The sequence below is a fragment of the Manacus candei genome, unplaced genomic scaffold, assembly GCF_025592945.1.
Source record: "Manacus candei isolate 608988 ecotype Guabito, Panama unplaced genomic scaffold, ASM2559294v1 h1tg000017l, whole genome shotgun sequence".
Taxonomy (NCBI): domain Eukaryota; kingdom Metazoa; phylum Chordata; class Aves; order Passeriformes; family Pipridae; genus Manacus; species Manacus candei.
Window position 1 is genome coordinate 15107429 of NW_026138065.1, and position 27308 is coordinate 15134736.

The 27308-nt window shown below is 41.6% G+C and overlaps 1 long non-coding RNA gene across 1 annotated transcript; it reads right to left on the reverse strand.

The window, feature by feature from the left end:
• Positions 1–11468: 11468 nt before the first annotated feature.
• Positions 11469–21738, reverse strand: LOC127469068 (uncharacterized). The gene is made up of 4 exons (XR_007903823.1): positions 21489–21738; positions 18550–18739; positions 17704–17824; positions 11469–11534 (listed from the first exon to the last, which is right to left on the reverse strand). It is a non-coding gene; the product is annotated as an uncharacterized LOC127469068 (long non-coding RNA).
• Positions 21739–27308: the final 5570 nt, after the last annotated feature.

Here is a 27308-nt window from a genome sequence, read left to right on the forward strand (position 1 = left end):
GAAAGGACCCCTTTAGACACGCTGGTGTGTCACAAACAGTGGGATAGCAGGGCAGTGGAGAGGCTGTGTAACTGTGCAGCTCCCTCGTTTGCACTGCAGCTGTCGTGAGCCTCAGAGCCAGCCATCTACTGCTGCCGTCGGCAGGCATCAAGAATACAGGAAAACTTCCCAGAGCTCTGAAGATGCCTAGACCAAGAAAAAGGGGAAGAGTGGTTCTTTGGACTGTCTCTGGCATGAATTGGGATGAAGAACTTCAGTGAACACCAAGCATGCCAGCTTGTACACACATAGCTTCTCTTTCAGAGACTCCAGCAAAAGTATCAGTGTGTAAAGTAACATTATGGTTATAGTTGGAGGTAGCATTTTCAGCCAGGAATGTCAGATGCTTTGTAATCACTAATTAATTAATCTGAATGACTTCTGCAAAATAAAAAGGCCACATGGGCATGGATCACTTCACCCCAGCCTTGAAGCGTAGCCACCATTGCAGTAGAGACCATCAGACACACAAAGAGATTAATGAAATCAGCATTCTCTCACATGACTAATAACGCTTCCTATTCAACAATCAGCAGGTGAAGAAACCCAGCAGTAAAATTCTTCTGCACATAAGGATCCAGGATATGACAACTCCTGCCTTAACAAGAGAGCATATGCATTGAATCAATTCATTTCAGTGAAGGCAGAAGGGAAACTGTTAATTATTCTTTGTGGGATGAATGAAATGCACTGTACAATTAGCACCTTCTGTGCTCCTGCCTAATGACAAGCTTAACTTAAGAGAATTCTCCATACTGTCCTACGTATCACCTTTCCTCTGACATTATCTTCCTTTTCTTGGCTCTCTACATAGAATTTTAATGAGATCCTAATTGTTTTTCCATCAGCTGCAAGGATTTCAATCCCAAGTCATATGTTGGTTGTCATTCCACAGAAGGTGGTATGGGGAGCTGTAGAGATGTTCTCTTGCTAAAACGGAGCAGGAGGCAGCCCCCACACCTCCCACTGCATCCCAGGGAAGGGCTGTCTCTGTATTTCCAATGCAGGCCTAGAGACTTCAGCTTGGCATTTCTGCAGTTACACAGTGGGGATGGGAAAAATCAGTCACACAAATGACTGCCACCACCTCCCTGCAACTCCACTCATTGCAAGGAGGTTTGGGGTGTTGGTTCCTGTGCCTGCCTCACCAGGATTTGAGCTCAACACAGACAGAGGACTTGCAGGTGCCAAATGAGCTGTGCATCAGCCTTCTATTTTATGTCCTTTGCCTTTTACTAGTCACCTGCACACTTTCGTCTTTTGTTTCATTGTTCAGGTCATTTTCAGTAATGCAGCCTATTTAAAGCATGGGTTTACTTACTTCTCTTGCACTTTTTCAAGGGCAGTTCTGAATGTATCACAGATTCCCTGAAGTATCATGGGAAAAACAGGATGTTGCAAGAGCAATTGGGTAGAGCTCACCATATCTACTGACCATGGGGAGCACAAAAGGTTCCTAAAATACAGACACCCATGATGTGGTGCCATTATGGATGAAGAGGCTACATGTTAGGATTACTCCTTATGGTCATCAGACTGCAAGAAGATTAATTTATTACAGACTGGCTGCCCTAGGATTCACTACTAAGCCATTTCAACAGCTGACACTGCCTGCAGGAGCCCGGCACTAGGCATGAGGGTGTAGGGCCTGGGAGCAGGGAGGTAACAGCCAGAGTGGCGTCACAGCAGGCAGGCAATCCCTGAGCACTGAGGCTCACGGAAGAAGTCTCAGACACCAAAAGGGAAGCTTGGTCTTTATACAGGGCTCTTATAGGACTGCAAAGTCTGACATCATGCAGAAAAGGACCAGGAGCCTAAAAACAATGATGATTAATCAATATCTCAGACTTCCGTAACTATTCACTCCAGGGTCCTATATAGAATTTATAATCAATGGTCTGGAATTATGTTAGCAAACAGCAGCATTTTAGAGATGAGGAAACTGAGGCACATGTTGCTAGTCCAAAGAGTATGAAATCAGTGGAAAATACAACTTGAGATCTTAAAGAAAATTCGTTTCAGGGCTGGGAGGAAAACCTCAGCTTCCCACTCTGAATCCTGTGTTCCTCAACTGGACAATGCTGCACAGGCTAGCCAGCCATGTTTAATCAATTCTTACATACTTTTGTTACTCATCTATGAACTTAATGTTTATTAAAATATTTCTAACAGCCTTGTTCCTGCACACCGCTCCATTTCAGCATGAGGAGCATTCAGTGACAGTTTCCATGTCGCTGTCTCCTGTAATCACATCATCTGCCCTCCCAAAATATCTCTCTCCCTTACAGGAAACAGTATGGAAGCAATAGCATCTTTTGTGTCATAGCTTCTGTATGACAACTATGTGGTTTCCATCCACACCTTACACTCATTATATTCACTTTTTGACAGCTAGATTCTTCCTTTTTGGGCTTCAGTGCCAATCCAAATCTCAGTAAAGTATAAGAAAACAAATTAATTAGCAGGCACTGGAGAGTGTGAATGTTGCCCAAAGGTATACACTGGGAACTAAATATGAGAAGTCTATGATGCTTACTATGTGACTTGAGCTTGACTGGTTTTACTTGCAAAAACACAGCTCCTGCACCAGGAAGCAGTGGGCAGTTCTGTAGCTGGAAGCACGGCCAGAGCTCTGAACTGCATCTTTCTGCACACTGGGCATATCTCCTCCTCCACTTAAAGATGACATCAGGAAATTGCCTCAGCATTCAAGGTAGGCACTTTAAATTTGATCAGTTGCTATAAACAAGATAGGCCAGACTTGTCACATTAACATCCAAGGCTGCAAGATAACTGCATAAAGTGAAATCCCCTTAGCCATGGGCTGCTACCCACTTTCCCATCCTTAGAGCATCACAGCCATTCACAGAGGGCTGTAATTTTGACCACTAGTAAGAAGAAGATGCAAGTAAACTTGCAAGAAGATGGGACCTGGAAAACTTGCTTTCCTTCCTCTTTCTCAGTCTATCTTTCATTAACCATGACAAATATTTAAATCAAAGCAAACACTGCAGATATGAGGGAATTTTTAATTCACTGACAAGAAACGCTGCCTTCAAGACCTCTTTCATGACCATTATAAATAGAAAGCCATGGCACTGCAAAACTGAAATGAATGCTGACAGTCCAGCTCTTCCCTTCTTTAAAGAAATTGCCAAAATGTGCAAAAATTTAAACATTCAGAGAGATAACACACTGCTTGCTCAGTGCACCTCATCTGTAATTTACAGATTGTTATTGCTGGTATCACTTGAACACTCCATACTTGCTTAAAAACTGTGTCCCTTGCTTAGAGTTTTAGACAAATCATCTAATTTCCTAATGAGCTGGTAACACTCAGTCAAGTGCTGCTACTGGAGCAGAACAAAGTATGTTCCTGTTGTATCATAAACACGGGACTGCTGACCCAGAACTGAAACGTAAAGGTGCAGGCAGAAGCTGATGCATTTATCATAACTTACACTTCTGGGTGAACTCCTTTTTTAAAGCATAGTTGTACTTCATAATTGTACTTCTGAGCATGGGAGATATGCAAAAGCCAGTAAAAAGGTGGCTACATAAGCTCTGGTCCGCACCACCAGATACTTTCTTCCCTCCTTTCCCTAGAAAAAATGTAATACTCCTGTAGAAAGCAAAATCCAAAAAATTTCAATTTGAAAATTCCTCTGAATGTCTTATGCTGACCATGGTTTAGGCCGCTCATGTTCCCTATTCTCCTCTGTACATCTTACTCCCTCTCCCAGTTACATTTTCTGGTGCCATGTACCTTTTAATCAGAAAGAAGAACGTTCAACTTTTTCTACACAAAAAACTCTCAGCAACTTTCTGAAGAGAGACATCTTTCACAAACAATCCCAAATAAAATTGCAAAAGAGTCCCACTCAAAAAGCAAGCATGCAAACAAAAATCCATAAGTCCTTGAACAAGTTCCATCTTGAGAGAGAATTTGAGAGAGAGCCCAGCACTGGGTTTGAGGGTATGATTTAGCAGTGATAACCCTGCGGGCTGTAAAGGATCCCAAGGGATTAAGAAATCATTAAACATAATTCCCTCTTCAACCAAAAGCAGAATTTGAACTCAGTTCTTTGGAAGTGAAACTCTAGACTATTCACTCTGGTAAGCTTGTGTTAAAGGCACCATGAGAAGTGGATGGCTACAACTTTCCACATCTGTTGATGGAGAGCTGCAAGACAAACGGTGCCCATGTGGAGGAGCTGGGAGGTCTCTGAAGGAGGCAATTAGCAGCAAGCTGATGCCCGCTGCTCGTTCCTGTATGGTGTGTAAGGGTGAAAATACAGGTAATGTGAGTAAAGCAGGAGCCCATGCATGTAAGGAGGGGTTGTGGGCTAGTGAGGCTTGGACAGCTAATGGAAGTAACCACTGCAGTGCCATGCAGCAAGGATATGCCCCTAGAGCACCCACTGCAGTTGGCAAGGCTTTTGGGTCCCTAGGAGGATCCATCCTCAGGAAGTGTATAGATGGCTGATAATCACACAACAGAAATATAACTGGCTATACACATGCCAGTATGGAGGGTGGGACGGAGGGTGGCATGTATGAATCGCATCCCCAAGCGGTACATAAAATACACACGCGGCTCACATGTGCCTTGCATGTGCTTTCCTTCACATGGCACACAGGGTTCATGGTCTGCCTGTGTGCCTTACTGGCTTTATAAGAGGTTGCATAGATCAGTTTGGAAAAGTGTTTGGGTTCCTCAACTTCCAAGGAAGGATCAGAGAAAATCTCCAATAGATCTGGGATTTTGGAAAGTTTCTAGACCCACCTAAACTAAATCACAGAAAAGCACATAATGAAACACTGAACATATTACTTTTCTTCCATTAGGGTATTTAATATCTTTGCCTGTGTTGCAGAAAACTCAGACAAATCTATTCTTCAGGTCACAGGAAATGGTGACACACAGGCAAAAACCCCCCAGCTTTCCATTCAGTTCACATTTGTGTGGTTCCCACCGCTAGAGCCAAGACTATTTTTTTCCTTTAATTTTAATCATGCATGCAGAAGATGAGAACTATGTAGCACACTCCTTTCAGGCCAGAGTGACAGACACCCTGTCTCCTGTTCCCTACCATCAACCTTTTGGGAACACACCATCCCTGACCATTCAAGGGCACAGTTTTACTGACAGCGTACACAACTTGACAAGTAACAATTACAAGATGGTGAAGGAATTTTCTCCTCTCCCCACCCCCACCTTTTAGTTGCACTGAATCTATATAAACAAATTATATCATTGACTTTGCCAGTAGATGAGCTTTTTCATCTGGGAATACTATTTCATTTAAAATAAAGGATTGAAAACCCTTCACAAGAGACAGGTAAAACTAGCACAAAATAGGAAAAAAGATAGCAAGAGGCAGAGACTGACTAAGAGACCTATGAGGGCTTTTCCATTTCTAGCTGCTATGGGCTTTCTTGGAAAGAAACAGTTGCTGTCTCCCAGAAGTGATGGAAACCCTGGCTTGCCCTGTCTTGAAGCTGGGAGAAACTGAGTGGGTGAAATAACTTACAAGAAGTACTGATTCATCTCCCTGCTTAATTTTAAGATGCTGTCTCAAAGGGCCCCTCCGCTATTCCTCAGCAGCCAGGGCCAGGCAGTGACATAAGTGAGGGGAGCAGAGTGGGAGGCAGTGCTTGACTTGCACCAGGAGTCCCACAGTGGCCAAACCAGCTGCTGGGGAAAAGCAATACCTCACATTATCCCCTTCTTTTCTCTTGCAAGGAACACTTGGGGCAAGCAAGCAGTCTGCCCCATGTGAGCGAGAGGAGCTCACTGACTCAGTGTGGCAGGAGTCAGTGCTGCCCCTTGCACTGCAGGAAGATGGGGGGAGATGTGCCCCCACCCTGTCTTGAAAACAAAATGCTTTTCTTAATCATTTCAGTATAATAATGAAACTTTCCACTCAGGCAGAGCATACAAGACCTTTCAGATGCTCTCAAAACTTCTTCCTTGAATTTGTTGCTGCAAAACAGCACCACAGGTAAGCCCACAGGTCTTCTCTTCGTGCTGGGGGAGACCTTATTTTAGTGCATCCCCACTGGAGCTTTACAAATCCTGTGAAAATCATTCTCTTTTGTTTTTTTCATGATGCCATGAAGCCAAGAAATAACACAATGGGCAACTAATTGCATGTATGAAGCTTCAAAAGGTAACAGCTTATGTGATCTCTGATAAGTTTCCATAGACTTTTTCTTTTACTACTGTTTAAACCCACTGCAGAGTTCTTATGCATCCGTATAGGTGCAGGTAGTCCCAGGGGAAATTTCATGGGGTAACACAAGGTCCCCAAGACAGACATGGGTCACCTTGGGCTGACAACAGAAAGGGGAATATAGAAGGAGATTACAAGATAATTTCCAATAGCCTTTTTTTTTCTATTTTCCAATATACACTGATTAAATTGCTGCAGCTTGTTAGAAATACCTTGACACAAATATCTATTACAAAATTTTCTGTTCATATCATGTAAACTTCTATAAAAGTTCAGCAAAAGGTTTCACATGAATTCAATAAATGCCCTGGAGGATAGGGGGAAGGGCACATCCATTTTTTTTGTCTTAGTACTTTATATAAATTCAGCAAAACAACTGCACTTTAGTTTCAATCAATATACAAGTTCTTTGTATGATTTAGGGGGGGGGGTGACGACATTGAAATTGCCTAATTTCACTGATTCAATCCATCTTCTGCCAGTCAACAAGAGCTTTCAGCCTAGACAAAGACTAAAATAAAGCATACCAAATAAAAACCATGGACATATAATTGTCATTTCCCAAAAGCTTCTTTCAGTCCCAGCTTCTCAGAAAACTACCCAAGCATTAAAGCTGCTGCCTCTCAGGGAAACTAATTATAACTCAGAAAAAAAAAAAAGAAAGAAAAAGGAGGGGGGAATGCAACCCACATGTCTAACTGAATATATAAAGGATAATTGTGTTATTAAAACTAACAACATTTCAGATGGTGAAAGACTCATAAGGCAAGAATGGATGTGTTGGACACCATCAGGCTCCCATCAGATTATTCACATAAAAATGCAGCCATCACCAAAAGAATCTAATCCTTGTGTGCTTCCACTGATACAGCTCAGATGTGCATGCTGGTATTTTTGAGCCCTTACAGGGCTGAAAGTGTCAGCAATTCATTGTTTACTGTCTGGACTGAATTGACTCTTAGAGCTCCTTAATGATACACAGACGAGCAATGCTTCATCTACCAAGGCGCGTTGGTTGCCATTCAAGTAAGTATAGGCTTTCACATAGTTGTAAAGCAGGATCCTCCTCACATCTTCCAAGGAACTTCTCACAAAGACTCTGTTTAATCAATGCACCTCCAACTTTGTGGCACGGGCAGAGCAAGACAATTGTCCTTTTAAGAAGAACCAAGCCCTGGAATCAAGGAAGTGCCAGTGGGTGCTGCAAGGAACACAGGCGGCAGAGGATAGGTATACTTTCTGGCCATAATTTATCACGAAAAAGAGTTGTTGCCATAATTTATCATGAAAAAGAGTTGTTATCTCTATCGGTACAATTGCACAGTCTCAAAGAAATCATGAGAGAATGTTTTCTGGATAACTTCAGTCATTCCCTACTTTAATTTTGCCAACAAAAAGCTTGATAAAACAAGTTCTTCGCAGCTAAGTTAACCAAACTTGGTGTCCTATGTATTTCTGTTACATACCCCCATACTACTGCTGAAACTAGCCTGCTGCCACCCTGTTACACCTTTGGGATTACTCTGCACCCCTCACTGCCACAATATTCTCAGGTTTTCTGATGTTTGCTCATCCTTCAAAAATAGTCATGTCCCTGAAAAACTGACAGCATGATACCTTCTAGGTATCCCTCCCTTGTTGCCATCACCTATTCGTCATGGTAGTCTCACTTATTTCTCTTTCCCATCAGACACCCTGAGTTCCCCTCCAATCCCTTGAAAGTCTCCCGTGACATCTTTGGCTCCCACAAAACCTTTACTTTTCCGCTGCTTTGAGGCAAACAAGAAACATCTTATACTAGAGATAGTTTAAAACCATTCACACGATGATAGGGCAGATGGGTTTTGTACATTTGGGCATACAGAAAGGACAGTGGCTCAATGATCACAGCTTTACCTTGAGAGGACATTAATCAAGTCTTTGGAAAATTTCCACCAGTCTTCACGAAATTCATAAAAATGGTAATTTCTTTGAGAGGCTTTCCTTTCTTTCCAGAATGGCTGAAATTTGCTGACAGTTCAAAAAGTTACATGAAGGAGCGGGAGGGGACCAACAGATGGACAGACAGCCATGGTGACTGTATAAGCCTCATTTCTTTAGAAAACCAGACTAAAAATAGAAAAGTACAGTGGCCGACAGATTGAATTAACACAAACATACAAGGTTTTTAGTCCATTAACCCTCTTACTGGTCTAACTATTGCATTAGAGGTTTGGTTGCCATTTCTGATAGAAAATAACTCAGCTGTGCAACATTTTGTCTGCAAACAGTCCCTCAGACTCTGACTTCCTAGGCAAAAGACACCCTTTCTCTCTGCTTCTTTGCATTAGTGAAGAGTTGTCTCTAACAGACACACAGAAATCTCTTAAACTTGTCTTGTTTTTTTTCCTTCTCTCTGTTTATTCATATTTCACTTGGAAGGGCTGCAGACTGAATAAGGATATTAACTCACATTTGAAACAACGTGTTATGTATTAAGGGTATAAATCAAAGTCATGATGTCAGTGGAAAGACTCTCATTAAATTCAATCAGTTTGGAGTGTCAGTTAATAGAGTCTCAAAACTCTTGGTGAGAAAGTATCAGAGCATCTCATGTGACTGAGGTCCTCCTGAGCTAGACCCCCCTTTGTGTGCTGGAGCCAGGCAGAGTAAATCCATGCAACACAATGCAGTAGCTTGCACGAATCCTAATCTGAAGGAAGCTCTCCAGCAATGCAACTGTTAGGGCTGTTTTTAGGATTAGTGGAGATTGTGGTACCTCTTCTTTCAAGGCATATGGTCAAAAAAGTATACCTGGATAACACCCAAAAATTAATAAAAATCCTCCTTTGCTCAATCTCTGCTTTTGGGATTAAAGTTCCTGAGTTTATCCACTCAGCTTAGGCAGTAGCTAGGATGTCTGTCTGAATGCTACCTTGGATTTTTAACACCTTGACCACAGATCAGATAAATTTTTCTTCAGTAATTCAACACAACCTTTAAAACACTATTAGATGACCCACTGGGTCAACTAGGGACTTAAAAGGAATTGTCCAAGTGAAGTGGAATTTACCCAAAGGAAAAAGCCAGTACAACTCCCATCTAAAATTCACCTTGAATGTCTTTGATAAGTGGTGAGCAGACCTTGTTTGGGCACAGGTATTAAATTAATTCATCTAAATATCAGAGGTGCTCATTCTATGCAATACTGACATATCAGACATGCACACAGATGGAGCAATTTTTGGCTGAACCATTACTAACCTTTTTGGCTCTGTGATGGCAGTAGGGCAACTGAGAGACCACACTGATAATTGCAGCAATATGCAAGGACAGCAGAAACTAAAATGACTGTAATTCATTTAAGAGTGCTTAATCTTCTGCCCAAGGAAATTAATGTCATAGGAAAAGATTATCTGAGATACTGCTGGGAGGGCTCAAATCTTTTTTGATCTGCTGCTCTGCTCCAGGCAGGCTTTTTTTTCAGCTCATGCAGTGCAATCACACTGAGTTCTTGAACATTTCGTGACCCTAAAATTTGTCCCACTATCTGGTTTCACAGATGCAATCATCTTACAGGGGCCCCAGCCTTCCCCAGGGTTATGAGCAGACCTTGCAGCCCTACAGAGACTGTGAGATAAACCCTTACAGCCTCACTGGTTTGGGTTAGCACCCTGACAAATGTTCCAGAAGCAAACAGTCAACTTCTGCTCCTGTGCACTGGCACCTACATCCATTCCCAACATGCCAGCTTGCAGCCCTCAAAGCAGCATTCTTCAAAACTTCCTCTCTGCTGCTTCTCTTGCAAAACATTGTCTACCAGAAAGGAACAAACAGATGCCAAGGTCAGCCCATGACTGACAGTCAGCAGCTTTAACTTTTCCTTTGCTTACTCTTGCTGTGTTACAAACAGTTCAGCCTTTCCACAGCCATGTTTCATTGACTGCCATCCCAGCCACCTATTTGGATTGTGAAAATTTGAAGGCAGGCCTGTCTTCTTGTTGGCTATTTGCAGATCTTCCATGAACACAGACAGTACAACGACATGAATACAGGTCAGCAGCCAAGTCAGAGACATGGGACTGGTTGGGAATGGAGCTCACATGACATACGAGAAAAATTCAAGTTCTTGCAGAGATCTCTGTGACAATTAATAAATTCCACCTCAGCAAGCCCATCTTCTGCTGTGAGTATTTCAGTGGTATGATAGCTTCAGAGTGAATTTTTGATTTTCACTTATCTTTTGATATTTGTCCCATGAATCTGATATAAAATCTTGCAGTTATTTCTTCAAACTTCTGGGTGCATGCAGGAAGAAAGCATAAACAGCTTAACTACTTGTGAGATCTGCCCGGGGAATGAGACATAGGAAAACCGAGAGTTAAACCTAGCTATGGAAAAGGAAACAAGCTATAAAACTGCTGTCAGGTGCAAGGGTTCAGTCTTTCCAAAAGGAGAAGTACATGCAATTGGAAAAATAGTAATAAAATTATTTATCTTCAGGAAAATGGATGAATCCTCAATTTTCCAGCTTGCAGAGACCTGAGGAGAAGATATGCATGTTTTCACAATTTGTCTATTTTCACTTTTCTCATCAGAGAAAGTCAGGGTTTTTTGACAGTGTGAGTATACCATAAACACTCATTTTCCTCTTGCATCCACTACAAATAAGTATCTTCTACCTTCCTCTTTCATCTTCTGGGTTTTTAATAGGGAGGATAACTACTCAGGAAGAGCACGGACATGGCAGTCAAGTTTGTGTAATAGCAGCTGGAAATTTTCTGGTTGTTCAGAAGGAACCTAAACCTACTTAAAAGGCATACAGGAACTTAAACCTACTTAAAACCTATGCCTTACTTAAAAGGCATACAGGTGCTGGAAAGGAAAACAAGGGGTGTCGGTGGGCAAGAGGGGAGCCTGCTGCCCTCAGAGGTGTGCCATCTCAAAAGCTCCCTGACAAAGCTCCACAACTATTCAGCAGCCAGAAAATGCTAAAGCTGACTGAAAAGCTGAAGGAGAAGGCAGTGTAGGGGGAGGGAGACCCAAGCACTGTATGCAAGTGGACACTAAATGAACATTTCACCAGAAACCTCACCACATTTCTCCTTGATGAATGTGCAGACCAGCTCTACAGGAAATGCAGTAAGACGAGGCAGCCTCTAACTTTAACTTACCTTTATGTCAAAATCCTGGGTAATGTTGTAGCACTACAAAGCCCCTTTGAGAGCTCTTGCTGAAGCAGAAATTTTAACCTCACAAGAGAGCCAATAGCAGGAGTTCCTGAAAAAACAGGCCAAAAGCAGTTTCCTTGTAAATAACACTAAAATCAGAAAGTCTCCTGAATGTCAAAGAAAAACCAGTGGGCCAAGGACCTGGTCGCTGGGCTGAACTAGTCCAAGGGATGCTGCTCAGGATATGAATCATGGAAGCAGGACAGTCACATCCTGTTATGAGAGTGCTGTTTATTTTTCCTCCTCCTTCAGCCCTGGACCTCTCTGCTGTGCCTGCCACCAAGGCTGCCAGCTATAGAGGCTGTAAGGTGTATGACTGTCGACAGGAACTGAACTATAATCACAGCAGCTCCTGAAGCAGCCATCAGCTGGCAGCCAAGTTCAGAGAGGAGCCAGGAACCTGTGGGTCAAAAACTTTTCCTGATACTGGTTTTTTCTGTCAGTGGGAGTAGAAAGCATGGGAAGGTAGGTATTATTCTGATTTGATTATCTCTCCATAGCCACTTGCCTTACCTAGAGATAAATCATTGGCCAAAACCACTAGCTGAGGAAAAGCAGACTCCCTACCTGGTATACACCAGCCTTGAGGTAGTTTTAGTATGTACAATCAGTTAATAGAGAAGGCCAACTCTGCTTCCCTATCAGTCTCTAAGACTGACAGATAGAGTCTGGAGCAACAAACACATTAATTTTTGCACTCAGGAATTTTGTTTGTGATTTTCTGGTTGAAGAAACAGGACAATGACGAGCACAGTATTTAAACTGCATGACACAATGGTAGGACTCTTAGCACCCCTTGTGTTGTTCGTCTCATGCCCCTCAGTGAAAGACTAAGTGAGAAAGCCCTGGCTAATTTAAGCACAGTAGGAACTTCACCACTGCCTTCCATGGGAGCAGAATCTTGTTGCACAGTTTTACTAACACCTTCCTAGCCACTGCAGTTTTATAGAATGCCAGCAGACCTAACATGGGTGATACTATTTTTCCAGAGAGTGCCCTTATTAACAGTGACACCATGGCTTGTCCAGACAACACAACTGTGCAAAGGTCACCTTGAAAGGAATTGTACTGAAGATCACAGTCCTCTCTTAGCTAGAAGATGCAATTAAAAATATACTACTTTAAATAACTCCCAAGGTCGTGTCCTCATTGCTGCAGGATTTTGGGAAAGCAGGTATTTAAGGGACTCCTCTTTCTTCATTCATTAAGCTCATCTTAAGAAATGTTATTAATGCTTAAAAAGGTTTCCTTTGTGAAATTAGCCATTTAGAGCAGAAAGGACTTTATACAAGCAAGCATGCTCCATCAAGAGCAAACCTTAGGTTAACTGGTACACACAGTAGAGCGTCAAATAAGGCCAGAGCTTCTGTAAGGAAATAATTGTACAAGATACACCCTCTGAAACAAATTAATATTCAGTTTTCCTGCCATGGGTGTAATTTCCCCTGACCTCAGCAGGCTTGAGCCCAAAGGGTGCACACCTTACAAAGCCCTTCTTCTCCCCTTGCTCCTTGAAGCAGAATCGGTCCAGGTGTTCAGCCTGCTTGTGGCTTCTCATGGGACCTGGGGAACCAGCAGACAGGGAACTGGAATAGTGAAATACTACCTTTGTACTCAGACAGAATAGCCTGGCCCCCACTGGACAACTTCACAGGCATTTTATAGGGAGCCTCTTATCTTCTTTTCACTCTTGCTGTTAAAGCATCACTCCGATGTTTCCTATATTGGAGCTTGCCACCATCACTTGTCCAGAACTCTCCTTCAGGAGGTATGGCAGATATGCCAGTCCTCTGGGAACACTCTGCCCTTCCCAGGGAGAGACCATAACACCAGCTGGTAAAATGGTGAAATGAAGAAAAGTGCTGTTTCTTCTATGCACTCCAGAGAATGCTCTTGACTGTAAGTCGGGGTCAAGCAGCAGTTTCTAAAATCATAGGGCTGCCTGTATCAGGAACAGCACCTTCACCCACGCTGTCTGCTTTTGTAGGCCAGTTAAGGTTTGTAGCTCTGTGAGCAGAGCAGCAAAAGTTTTCTAGTCCTGCCAGTATCCCAACAAAAAAGCCCCAGCGACTTGCCAGGTCATCTTCAAGTCACTGGAAGGGCTGGTCCAAGATGCAGTGAGACACTTTCATTCCCCAGGCACCGAGGACTGGTGTACAGCCATTCCCAAATTCAGGGTCATGACCCCATTTGGGCTGTGGGAATTATGAGAGTATTTACAACCCTGACTAAAGTTCAGTTTCATCCAATATCTGTGCTAGTGCTACAGACCCAGAGTCACCCACACCTACAGGAAAACTTCTGCTTCCCATCCCACTGGAAGCAGTGTTCTCCCATTTTAGTCTTCTTGCTGGCTTTTAAGCCAGGTGAAGAAACAGGCATAGTAATATTGTATTTCTAGTATCCAGTTCTCAAAATTTGTGTTACTATGAAACAATTCCCCAGTTATTCTAGGTTCACATCAGTATTTCCTTTATCTTAGCAAGTACTTTACCTAAGAGAAGACTGTGAATATGAGAAAATTTGGCTCCCTTGGTACTGTTAATATAGTTGAAAAATTTGTCTGGTAAAAAAGCAGTACCTGTGTCAGTGGTTTTACAGATAAAGCAATCTCTCTCAAACAAATTACAAGGACTATACATGTTATTAGAAAAAAATAAATACAATTTCCCTGTCAAGGATCTTTAGAACCCCTTTCTGAAGCAACTGTCTGGGGCCATATGACAGCAATCTACTTATGTACCACCAATATGCTCCAGCAGGGAGCAGATAAAACAAACATTAGATAAAGGATCAACATTTCCCTGCGGGAGTTTACAGATTCAGCCAGAAATTCTCTATGTACCAGGCTTGTTAGGAAAACATTTTTTTTAAAAAAACACATCCTGATAACAGCTTAATGCTAAATAATCCTAAATTCTGTAGAACTGCCTTCCACTCTCTGCCTTGACAAAGTCTCATTACTCAATTTTCACAATGTAAATGGGTGGTATAGAGAAATGAGGAAATATGGAGGGGAAGAGAAAAAAAAAACAGAAAAAAAATTGTATGAGAACAATATTTATGCCAGCTGGTTCTGTCATTCTCTAGAATTAAGGAAATCACAGCACTCTAGTAACATCAGCAAGTCCCCCAAATCCTTCTGTCTTTTGCTGTGTGCTTCAAAAAGCTGTCATTGATTTTAACGAACTCAGATCCAAAATGTTCAAATTAAATCCTCCCCAAAACTATTCACCCACTTTTCTATGTCAGCTGTATAGCTGTGTGCTATGACTATGCCACAGTTAGTTCTTCTTGCATGACGATCTACCTGGAAGACAGGCAAGTTTGATTTACACCTGTTCCATGGATGCCCAAAACCACCAGGATGCTTCCATGTGACACTGCTAAAAGGGCTTCTACTGTGCTCCTTGGAGGTGAAGTAATAAGGAAGCCTTGGTGCAGTACAGGACTTAGTTTTTATGAAGGGGTTTGTCCATGAAATTCAGACAGACATATGTAGATCATGCTGGTACTACAGCCAAGAGTCCTCATTCTTCACTTTCTTCTCTAATTTGAAATAATTCACAGCAATTTATACATCCTAGACAGTTTCCACTGTGCTTGTCATTTTAAATCATTTCAAGCACATAGACAACTAACAAAGATCCAGGAAAAGGGCAAAATGCTACAGTGAAAGAAAGGCTCATGCTACTCAAAAAGGCAAGAACCATTCTCAGAGTACCGGTGGCGAATGACACAAATGTGGTGCCTCATCTGCTACAAACAAAGATTCAAAGGAAGTTTAGGAAGAGTGCATGGAGCTCAACACATGCCTGAGCACAAGGTCCAGGCACAATTCTAATGTCCTTTCAGATTTTAAAACTCATTCATAACAGGATAAGACAGAAGGAGAGCTGCAACCTCTTTGAGATGATGTAGGACGAGCCAACCTGGAACTACCCCGGAGACAGGCTGCTGCATACTGAGCCAAGGCAGGCAAGAGTTTGATGGTACTAACTAGTCCAAAGAGGAAAATATGGACAACATAAATCAAAGATCAGTGACAGCTTTGGAAATCGGCTAGGACATTGCATCCTGCCAGCCCAAAACCCTGTATCTACTCAAACCCAGAGGAACTGTCAAAGTCATTATTGAATAACTGAGGAGAACAAAATATTGACTTTAAGTCCTTTGTGCTCATAAATCGCATGTTTCATTTTCCAAGCTGCAACATTTTCCTCGCCTATGCAAATGCAATAGCTCAGGAAGTCTTTCTGCACCAGTTTGTTCCTATCAGTGATCATTTTGGTAGCAAAACAAAGCATTCCTGTTGTATAAACTTCCTTTGGCAAAACCTAATTATTTTTTTTACTATTGTATCCATCCTTCAAAAAATAATCAATCAAAACAAGTATCTTCCCATTTTTTTTTTTCATTTTTATCTTCATACTCATTTCTGGCATGAACACTCAAAATGAACAGATGATAGCAAACTACTTAAAATCCAGGGTCACATGAACACTGGTGCAAATTTTGGGCCCAAATGCTGAAGTATTGCTCCACCAAAAACCTCCTGGGCTTCTATTACTGGTTTGAATTACAGCCTGTAGCATGAAGGTGACAACACTGGTAGTGGAAACTTGAACAAAATTTAAGTATAAGGAAGCACAGATATAATCTTACAAATGCAAACAGGTTTTCTTGTACTGATGGTGAATTTAATTCATGATAGTGATTTCATTTCCCTTAGAGGTCCAGATAACCATCTGGTATAAATCAAACAGATTCCTTTGACTTCAGTAGGATTATAATGCTCAAAGCCAGTTACAGGTCATACCCAGTGGCTAAGGAATTTTCACTTAAAGCTGGCAAACACCGAGAGCTTTAAGTTTCCAACCAAAGGCAAAGGGGAGCTGAAAAAAAAATATTTTTTCTAAACAATTCAAAAAGGAAAACCAGGTATTTTTTCAGGTCAGTCTGAAAACTTTAATTCAAATTAAATGAAAGGGCTTAAACTGCAAAATGCAACCCAAAAGTTAAAACCTTTTCTTCAAAAAATACCGAAACAAACAGCTGTGGGACAGGGGGCATGAATCTCTATGCTTAAGGGCACTGGGTCAAAATAGAAAGGCAAAGTTTTCTTTCAAAAACAATTATTTCATTTAGGGAATCACAAAGAAAACAACAGGGTAAGTTCTACTCTATATGATATGTAATTCTTCAAAAACTCACTTTTTTCAGGCTCCATATGACACGGCCAGGGGAACAGAAATGTATCCTTTCAAGCAGTAGCTGATTTGCCTTTTCTGTGACAACAGCAGCAGTAACACAAGAACCTCACAATCTCACTCATCTCAGCTGTTCCGCTTTCAGAGTCTGTCCTGTGTCTTTGAACCCTTTGCAGAATGAATAGTCTTATAGCAACCTAACATTAGCAAATCTAGGAACTTGAAGAGACCTGGTTTCCTACTGCTAAGCTGTGCTTGATACAAGAGATAGACCTGTTCACTTGCATTTGAATAGGATCATGTTTAGCTGTTGCATTCACTCCCTACATCACCAGTTGTTTCACCAGGTACTTACACACAACACTCTGAATGCAACCACAGGATCCAAGAGGCTTGGCACAGCAGTGTACAGCTGGCCCTGGGAGTGTGGCTGTGTCTCCAAACTAAGTCACCTGGAGGTGCAGGTCCAAAAAATAGGACATCCAGCATTAAAACACAGACCCCTTATAGTTCACTAGCATCAGGAATAGACAATTATGTCTGTTGTGAGCTAAAGGCTATTCAAAACCCTGTATTAGTTGAGCGAGACCTGAATGCCTGGCTCTTTCATATGTTTTGATGCCTGACATCCAGAGATAAGGTGCTGCTTCTGAGCAAGGCAGCCTTTGAAAAGTTCATATGTTGAAATCGCAGTTGTTCGTGGTCCAGCCTACTTGCACCGTGCTCTCAGCTTCTGCTGTCTCCTCTTCCCTGTGCCACAGCCAACACGGCTCATTTTCCCTCTCTCCCTCCCCATGCACCTTCTCAGGACACAGCCAGACACTTCTTCAAAAACAGTTCCTGCCTGCTCCCAGTCCTCCCTTTTCAAGCTCCTTGCCTCCATTAACTAACATCCAAATGGCTGGATGTCCCCTATACATCATGGTTAATACAGTTTGTCTATATAAAAAAAGGCAGCAACTGCAGTTGTTTAAAATTACCCAAAATTTGAATAAAACAATCTCTCACCTTGCAAAGACAGCTGTGGATTCTCTCCAAGTGTTGTGAGCTCTTGCTTCCAGGGAAAATGTAACCAGAGCCCAAATGACCTGTGGCTGCTCCTTGGTATTGCTTGACAAAGGTTTCACTCCTACCAAAATAACATTTCTTTTAGTACATGCTACATAATCTGATGTCTACAGGAGGATGATACTCCCACCAGGGACTGTGCAGACCCTGGAATGTGTGTGGCCTGTAAAACCAGCTGAATTCAGCAGTCACAAAACACCCAAGTGCAGCAATAGCAGTTTGGCACTGCCTATTTCTTTTTAAAAGCAGAGTTTATAACCTTCTCACAGCTGGTGCCTGGGTGGCATCAGCCATCTGGTTTTTGAGCTTCTCTCCAGGAACTTTGTTTTACCAGTTACATTTTCATTTGCTCTTCAGAGCTAGAAAGCAAGTGAAAATGAACGGTGAGTCTGCTCCAGGCTCCTCTGAACTGCGCTTCCCATTTGACTGCTGGCCTCTGTTCTCCAATTTTGTTGCCAGGTATTTATCTTCATAATGGATGGATTTGTTGCCACCTTTCTGGAGCTGTTTTGTTACAAGGAATTTTAATTTGAGGTGACTCGTGCAGAGTCCCAGAAGGACTGATCCTGAGAAGTGCTCAGTATGGGTGTAGTTGGTTCTCTCGGAAGAACAAGACTGTCATTTTTAATATTTGAGGTGGGAAAAGACAAAAGCAGCAGCCTCTTGGCCCTAGGAGACTGTGATTTTTAGTAGAAAACAAGTAAAATTTGGCAGCAACTTTGAGACATAAAAGTAACACCTATTTATTCATTAAATATAGTTGATGTTAAAATAAATGGGATTCACCTGATTCAAGAAGAAGAGATTTGTGTCAGCTGGACAGTCAGGAGAGACTCTTTCTTTTCTTGGTTTTTTTTTTGGGTGGCATTTTATGCTTTACCTGCAAACTTCAGAGAATGGCTCAGCTGTGGCCCAATCGATTTGTTTAAAATTAATTTCCAATATAAAGAGATATTTCAAATCCTAAATGTAGGGCCTAGAAGAGAAAGAAAAATTGAGAGCAGTAGAATAAAAGAAACAAGGGGGTTGCCATCCACAAAACCTTTTAGACAGATAAACAAGCTTCAAGAGCAATATAAATTCAGTATATGTCCTGGCCTTATAAGATATGCCTGGGTTGGGAGCACTAGTTTTACTACCCAGCTTTCAGACACGGGTGGCTATTCCAGCAGAGTGCAAAGGTTACCTGGCAAAGGTCTGCTCACCTTGAGAATAACATCCTCCAACATGCCTGATCCCTGTGTGCATCCTACACTGAGCAGCTGCAGAGTTGGTCCTTTTCCAAAAGGCTGAAGCAATGAAACTCACTGTCTAGTGAGCTTCTAGTTCTCTAGAACTAGAAACCTAGTTCTCTTATCTTCAGATCTCACATTCAGTGTTTCTGGAGGGTTTTTTACCATAGTCTTACACTTTGCTTCTCCTGTGAAGACTGCCTTGTAAGTGCTCTTACCACCTGTTTACGAAAAGGGAGACAAATGACATTTCCTTGCAGTTGCATAATCTCATCTGTATTCATAGTTATAAGAATTTTGATGCAAGCTTTTCCCTATCCCTTTCTTTTTCCCAATACAGAGACCCTGTAAGGAAGAGTCCCAAGGAAAATCTGAAAATTACTTATAGTGACTCATATTTATTATGCCCTAATCAGACTTTTCTTATAAAAGGCTGAGTCACTCATTAGCTGAACCTTTGCAAAGAAAGAAAAAAAGTAAGGTTTGGGTTTTTTTAAAAAAATATTCAGATCTCAGTTTTCTCTGTTACAGCAACATGGATTATCACTTCAGCAGAATTTTGAGTAAATTCCTTTTTTTTTTTTAAGTATTTCAAGTATTTCTTTCATACAGCAGCATCCTCATACCACTGAATTGACTTGAGTCTTGGGCTGCCAGGCAATATATTTTCAGGTGAAATTGGTTCTCTTGAAGCCTCTTCTTCTGTTTCGCATGCTCTGCATGTTTCACATTTATTCTCCAAAGCCTCAACAACATGTATGTGACCAAGATGTATTTCCTCCTTGCACATATAAGTGCAGTTGTTTGACATGTTATTCCCAGTTCAGATCTCCAACTCATATTGCCTTATATACAGCCCTCACCCAACTGGCTGCCCAGCCTGCCTGTTCTGGGGAAACTGAGCAGACCTGTGTGTGTCTGCTAATTTGCTGTGAGCCTGAGCAAGCCTCCTAAGGACTGTGATTCCTGCAAAACTCCCCTGCAAATCTTTCCAGCTGGTCTCTGTGAATCCAACACATTTGAAACAAAATGCTAGGGCACCTCTGTTTCTGACCAAACCTTACTGTGGTCAATTACTGCAAGCGAAATTAGAGGGAATTGTCATCTTCACACTACTCTTACTATTTCTTTCATCCTTTAGGTTCAAAGCACTCATGTTTTTGCATGAGAAAAGAAATTGTTGTCCACATCAGTTGCCTAGGATTCATTGGCAAATCTTGACTATGATGTTGTGGGTACTATCTAGATGGCAGAAACTAAAACAGATTTACCAGATTTTCCCAAGAAGAGGTTTTAGGAACCCATGTGACTTCAGCTACCCATGAAAAGATGATGTAGAAAAATAACCTGCCTTGACCTTTTATAATTATATACAGAAAACCAATGCAGTGCTTTTGTCCAGGGGGAAAACAGAGTGAACAAAGGTGTGCTGGCTTGTCATGCGTGGTAAAGCGGAGTTTATATCTTGCAGAGATTTGATGCTTGTACTTGCACATATACTTCTCAGTAGCCAGCAGTATAACTCTGTACAAGCTTTTGTGTGTAGTAGCAATGACCTTCATATTTATTTGGAGGGGAAGGTCTCTGATGTTAGGCACAGAGTTCAAGTCCCATATTTAGTTTGAACCTTGCCCTGCAGGTGGCTCCCACACCTCTGAGATTTCCATATATCATATCATATCATATCATATCATATCATATCATATCATATCATATCATATCATATCATATCATATCATATCATATATCATATCATATCATATCCAATCCATCTTTCTTCGAACGAGAAGCTGTCCCAAAGTGACTAATCACTGTCACATCTTCTCTCCTTCAGGAGCCAGTCGGGGATTACACACGTCTAACTCAGACAATTGTCTCTGTTGATAGATTGACACCAAATATTTGGCTCCAATCATGGAGACGCTTCAGGCAGAGACAGACACAGTGAGACCACAATTTCAGAGACCTTAAACCAGGATGTGTCAGTAGTCCCCTCCCCAGCCTTGCGGATACCTCTCATTCCTGCCCCTCACTTGTCCTTTGTTGGTATTGCCCCAAGTAATCCTGCAGCTTCACAGTCCACAATGTCAAAGTAGCAATCCAGGGAAAGATAAACTCACAACAACAACAAATCTCAGCATGGACAGGTTGTCTAACCCCCACCAATGCACGACCCCACCAGCATGTCCAAGGCCACCATGGAGGAGGTAGAAGGGCAGGACTCTGTGGGTAGGCACAGGAAGGGGGTAGGATTGTTCCTTGTGGTGATAGTTAATGTCAAATTGTTGGTGACCTGTGGAAGGGATGCAAAGCCTCCAGCAAGGGATGCATTAGGAAAGCACCAGCCAGGCAGCACATTAAGATGAATTCTCAAAGGTTCAAGCATGTGTACTATTTTTTTCCATTTAAGACTCACATGAATAACTGTGACCATTTTTCCTACCGTGCGTGCTGTAAATAAATACTTCTGCTTGTGTTTTATTTTAGTCTTACCAAAATAACTATGGTGATTTCACCATAGATAGCAGACATTTCTTGTTCAAAAGGTGTAATGAAGTGTAGTGGATCTGAAAGCCTTCAGAAGTGCCCAAGCCCTGCAGGGTATTTTCCAGAGTATCCAAAGGGTACAGGAATGTGCCCCAATTAAGTTGCAGGAGATGGCCTGGGAGATGTCATTGTGGGTCAGAAGAAAAACGTGTGATGCCTGTCTGGATCCTGAGCATCCCAGAGAATTTGACTCATCAACAGTCTTACACAGAGGCAAGCTGCAGCAGAAGAGATTTCGGCCTCTTAGCATCAACTCATCTAGTTGCACTGAAAGAGAAAGAATATACCAAATGTTAATTTTGAAAGTGAAATTTGATCTAACTACAACCAGTTTTGCACTTTCTTTTCTGTTGACACAGAAGAGTGTCAATATTTGCTATTCTCTGGCTCCTATGGGCTTGCTACAAATACATATTTGCATGAAGCTCAGCACGACCAAGGCTTTTTGACAGTAAACTATAAGAGCAAAAATGTTATCAGCAGTGCTATAAATGAGTGGGAAACCTCTCCCCAGACTAGTAATTCTTGTGGACAATTGTTTCAAGGTATTTGCCTCACTTAAGTACTCTGCAAATATGACTTCCAAGAAAAAAACTGCTGGATTTCAGCTCTAGACCAGTCTGAGCCACACCATAGCTCAAATGTTGAAACAAACTTGTGAAAAGATCCCTGTGAATACAATTTTGTCAAGCAGAGTTGGTGCTGCAAGCCAGGATCAGCTAAGAAATGTGGATTACATCTGCCTCATTGAATCCTGTTATTATCATTATTACTTCACAGCTCATTTTTATTTCCCAGAGCGAGGCTCTCCAAGCACAGGAATTTGCTGAGCTCCTGGTAACTTGCCACACACACTAACAAAGCTGGCATTTATCTTGGCTTGTCAGAGCAACATTGCAGCCGCTGTGTTCCTGATCCCTGCTCCTGCAAGAAAAGCCCTGGGCCCTGCAGGCAGACAGGCTGAATCCACACACTGAATATTGCATATTGCCACACTGCTTATTTCTCCCTTCACCACAAGCTGTTACCTGCACTTTGCCTCATTCCTCTTGCCCACCCGCTTTGGTGAGACATGCCTGCTGAAGACAACTCTCTCCGCTGCAAAGGCCGCTGGTCTGGTCTCCCTTCCTTCTGTCCATTTTCACCAGCACAGCTCTTTTTCCCTGTTTGGGCTTTTCCACATGGTCCCACACCCTGCAGTGGCAAATACCAATGCTGTGACTGGACCCACTGCTGATGGTCAGGGCTGGCACCAAAGGCAATTGTAATACTGTAAAAAAAAAAATTTAACAAGCACCAGAAAGATCATGTCCTACAGCAGGCACTCCCTAAGGCTACCGGCTTTGGTGTAGGTTTATAGAAAAAGGAAATCATGGAACCCCGTCAGCTCTGCCTCCTGGCTCAGCTGGCAATGTTAATGTATAAATGAGCAGTCCAGCTTCTTGAAAGTTTCCCCAGCAGCTTCTTCAGTTCATTTTTCCATTTTTGAAACATACGTTTTTTAAAGGTCATGATATCACAGGCTCGTGGTGTTTGCAGCACACCTAATTCCACAGAGGCGGCATTTGGTTTGGCTGTGTCTGCCCATCATAGAGTTTGCTAATTCTTATATTTTCTTTTGGCAGGATTAACGAGCTCATGGCTCACCTTCATATTTCTAGTGCTCTTGCATTAGGATACTTTGGAAGGAACTACACAGCTCCTAAAAAGTGTTAGAGAGACCTAAACTAGTCATGAAAGAGAAGACACACTCAATTTTTCTTTGCCTTCTTAAGAGCTCCGTTGGTGACCCCTGAAGACAAGGCAACTCCTCCCATTAACTTGCAACTTGTTGAGTTGCCTTTTCAGGTACACAGTATTGGGGACAAACACTCAAAACTACCATGTCCTGTTGCCTACACTTCACTCTTCTGTTGAGATGATTATCACAATAATTATCAATATAACCAATTCTGTACAAGGCCTAAGATCTGCTAACTATCTTGAAAGTAAAACCTGACTCCAGAGAGTGACTATTCCCAGCTTGTCATTTGGGTACATTAAATGAGGAATGAGAAAAACAGATGGGGGAGAGAAGGGGGTCTTTTCTTTTTCCCTCACTGTGCCCCTCACTGCAGCATAATTGTTGAAGATGTTAAAGACACTGTCATCCTCAACTATTTCTTTCCCACAGCTGCACATGGGCTTGTGGTATTGGTGGGAAAGTGGAAAGACCAGTCCACGTAACACATGAACAGATATCTTTCATTGGCAGCTCTGGGGACTACTTCCACTTTTTCTGTTTATTTTTTACTTTTACCTTAAAAATCTTGGATACATAAAGTACCTATTCTTCATCTTCATCTACTCCTGTGCCAGGCAATATTTTTACTGCCTTCTCTATCTTTACCAATGCTTAAGTTTTTAATGGATGTTTTTCATCCTGCTCTCTTTTTCTTTCAGCTGGGGTATGCTAAAGCTCACACATCCTCATGGGTCAGGATTAGAAGGTCCCACCATCCACCCCATCAGCCAGAGGAAGAACATATCCCCGTGTGAGTTCTTCTGTAGCCAGCTCTGCATTCTCTCCTGCATCCAGCTCCTCTGGATTCTGCAAACTTCACTAAGATCTTCAGTGGGAGATTGTGGGTGTCCAAAAGTACACCGAAAAGACAACTCATGGGCTTTTTGAATATTCTCACGGCCTATTTCCAAAATCAGATTAATTTAGAAAATTCCACTGCTATCACCTGTGTCGCCGGGACAGAGAGATTTCTCTGAACAATTTTTCCTGCACTCTGTAGGCAGTTAACTTCAGATACATGTTGTACATTTCAGGAATGACCAACCATTTCTCACACCCACCCCTGCCTTAGTCTGTTTAATAACCTGTGACTGGAAAAGATGGAGTTATAACAGACCCTTCTGCTGGAAAGACAAAAGGCTATATCGGACTTAGAGCATGGAATTTAACACAATACTCTGAGCTCTGACAGTCCTTTTGTAACACCAAAGCTGGAAAACAGTATTCTTGGCTCTCTGATGTTCAGCTTTCTCCCTCTGTAAAAAGGGATTAATAGTACTTACCTAGCCCATAGACATGTTGAGACAATTTGCCTACCACATTTTGAAGTCTGCATCTGAGAGATGCTTTACAAAAGCAGACTATTATTAAAAGCACAGTCCTTTTGGAAAAGCAGTTAAAAATAATTAGTTGCATATTCAAGTGTGTTCTGTAGTCTTTTTTCTTTTCATTGCTGGTCTTCATTGAATATTTCTTGTGTATTTTAAGCATGACATGATTGAAAAATAAATAACATCTGCCTGAGAAATCTTCTTTCAAACAATACCAAAAAATTGGGCAGATCAAACAGAAGGAGGTCTTCGCCACCTCTTGGATCTTTCCTTCCTTATCAGGTACAAGCTTAGAAGAGGATAAAATGGAGCACCATAAATCATAGAGATCTGCATGGCATTATCTCCCTTGATGCTTACTGCACAAAACATGCATTTTGCTGGGTTTAGTCATTCATCTTCACATGAGTAACAATCCATTTTGTTACTAAGGATATCTATTGGTAGCAAATTAATGTAAGTGGATTCATTAAATATGTTTTCCTTTGAATATGTGACTGTTTCACTTCCCCCTCCTCAGAATACAAATGCTGCTCTGCATCACTGCACTGTGAATCAGTAGGGTTCTTCTAATTTTACAGGCACAGCTAGAAAACAAAAAATGGCATCAATTTAATTTTTTTTACTGCAAGTTAAAAATATCTCAAAACAAACCCCTTTGTCACACAGGGACAGATTCTGATCTAGGAAAAGCATGAAGTAGGAGTAGTTTCACAGAAGAAAAAGCAATTATTCTGTACAGCTCCTAACAGAAGTAAGGACTTCAGTACTCTGAAGATACAAAATCTATATGAACCTCTCTCAGCATCTGCCTCTTCCCTGCATTGCTCCACTGCCAGCCCAGGCCCCAGTGGTTGCCACTTGATGCTTTTCCAAACCAACAGCTGCTTCTCAGCTACCACCTCTTCTCTGGCATCTTTTCACCTCACTTTCCCTGGCCACACACATGATCTCAGGTAGAGATCTTAACTTGATGTTATATAACTACAGGATTTCTCTGCTCCAAAGGAAACCCAGGCAACATAACTGGTCTATTTGCCCCTGCCCCCAAATGAGTATTGAAAACATCTTTAAAACAACCTTACTGTACAACCTAAAGAAAACCCTCCCAAGCAATTTTAAGTTACTCTGTGTCTGACACAGATTTTACTTTTTTAAGTAGAAAGACAAACTGTGACAATGAGATGATAACTCATGGTTAAGCGTGGCTTTGAATTTCCTGGCTGAATCGTTGCTAGCTTATGTCAGAAATTCAGTTCTTATGTAAACAAATAAACAAAAAAAACCCCCAAAACAAACAGCTCCCTACCTCCCTCCACCTCCAAAAATGCAAGGCCCAAATCCCTCTATCAGCATATTTCCTATAAATCTTGTAATACTTAGCCTGAGGACCAGAACAGTTCATTGGGTAAGTTTGTAATCAGAAAGTTTTACAAGGTGCATTTCACCTGCTTCAGAGACAAGAGCATCTCCCCCAGAGCCCTTCTGGTCTGCCAACTGCATAAATTTCTGTAATTAGATTTTTTCTTTTTACTAGACATGTTATGAATCCACTGGAAAAGAACAGTCCCAGCCCTAGTCAATATATTCACTTGACGCTTATATAGTATGCCATTAATATTTTGAAATTATTGGATCTCAGATCTTTTTATGAACAAAAGACAAATGTCATCTCCCCATCAACATCAACATGAGACATCAAACTTCTTAAACACTGTTATTCCCCCGTCCTCTGTTTCTTAGAATATCTTAACACTGACTGCATTGATGCATTTAAAATTACTAGGGAAAATTGTTTCTTGGCTGTCACTTTGCCAAGTTTCACTGTGAAATGTGTTTTTATATCTCCATTATGAAACCTTGGAAGTTGGGAGCAAAGAGCAAAACTAAACTGGGAGGGATACTGAACTGCAGTCACAGTCCAGCAAAGCAATTCACTGTAGCTATAGTTCATCTGATCCTGTTCCTTTGATGCCTAGACAAAGTTATTAGCTGAAAGACAAGGAAAGAAGCAATACAGGAGCTTTCCTGGGAGATGAGAGCATCCAGGTGAGCCTGACTGTGCTTTGCAGCTGCCTGCAAAGGATTCTGAAGAGCAGCAATTGCAATTTTGTGATAGTGCTCTATGGCACAACCATTTTCTTTCACGTTTAATTCAATCTGAGGCAAGAAGCTGAAGAGTCAATAACTATGATGCTGAGTGTTACGTCCCACATGTTTTAAGAATGTCAGTGTCACTTGCTTTTTTGGGAAGGCTCATACACACATTAGGAAAAAGCAAACTGTTTCACTATGAAAAACATCTAAGCCACTGTTTGCTTAAACCCTATTATTTTTAACTTTAAACTCCCCAAACAGCTTTTTGTCCTTGCATGTGACTGACATGCTACAACGAGATGCACAAGCAATTAGGAAAAATTTACTGTTTCTTTCTATATACCATTGCTTCATTATTTCTAGCTGTTGAACTTGGACTGACTTGGTGGATTGAACAGATTTTCCAACAGGTAATTGACTTCAAGAGAAGGCCTGGAATAATTCTATCTGGCTGTTACACTGGGAATGAGTCTCCTTTCATTAATTAATCACTTTGAGGAGAATTTTTCTTTCTGAATAAACACATTATTTTTAAACATATGACATTTAGCTGTA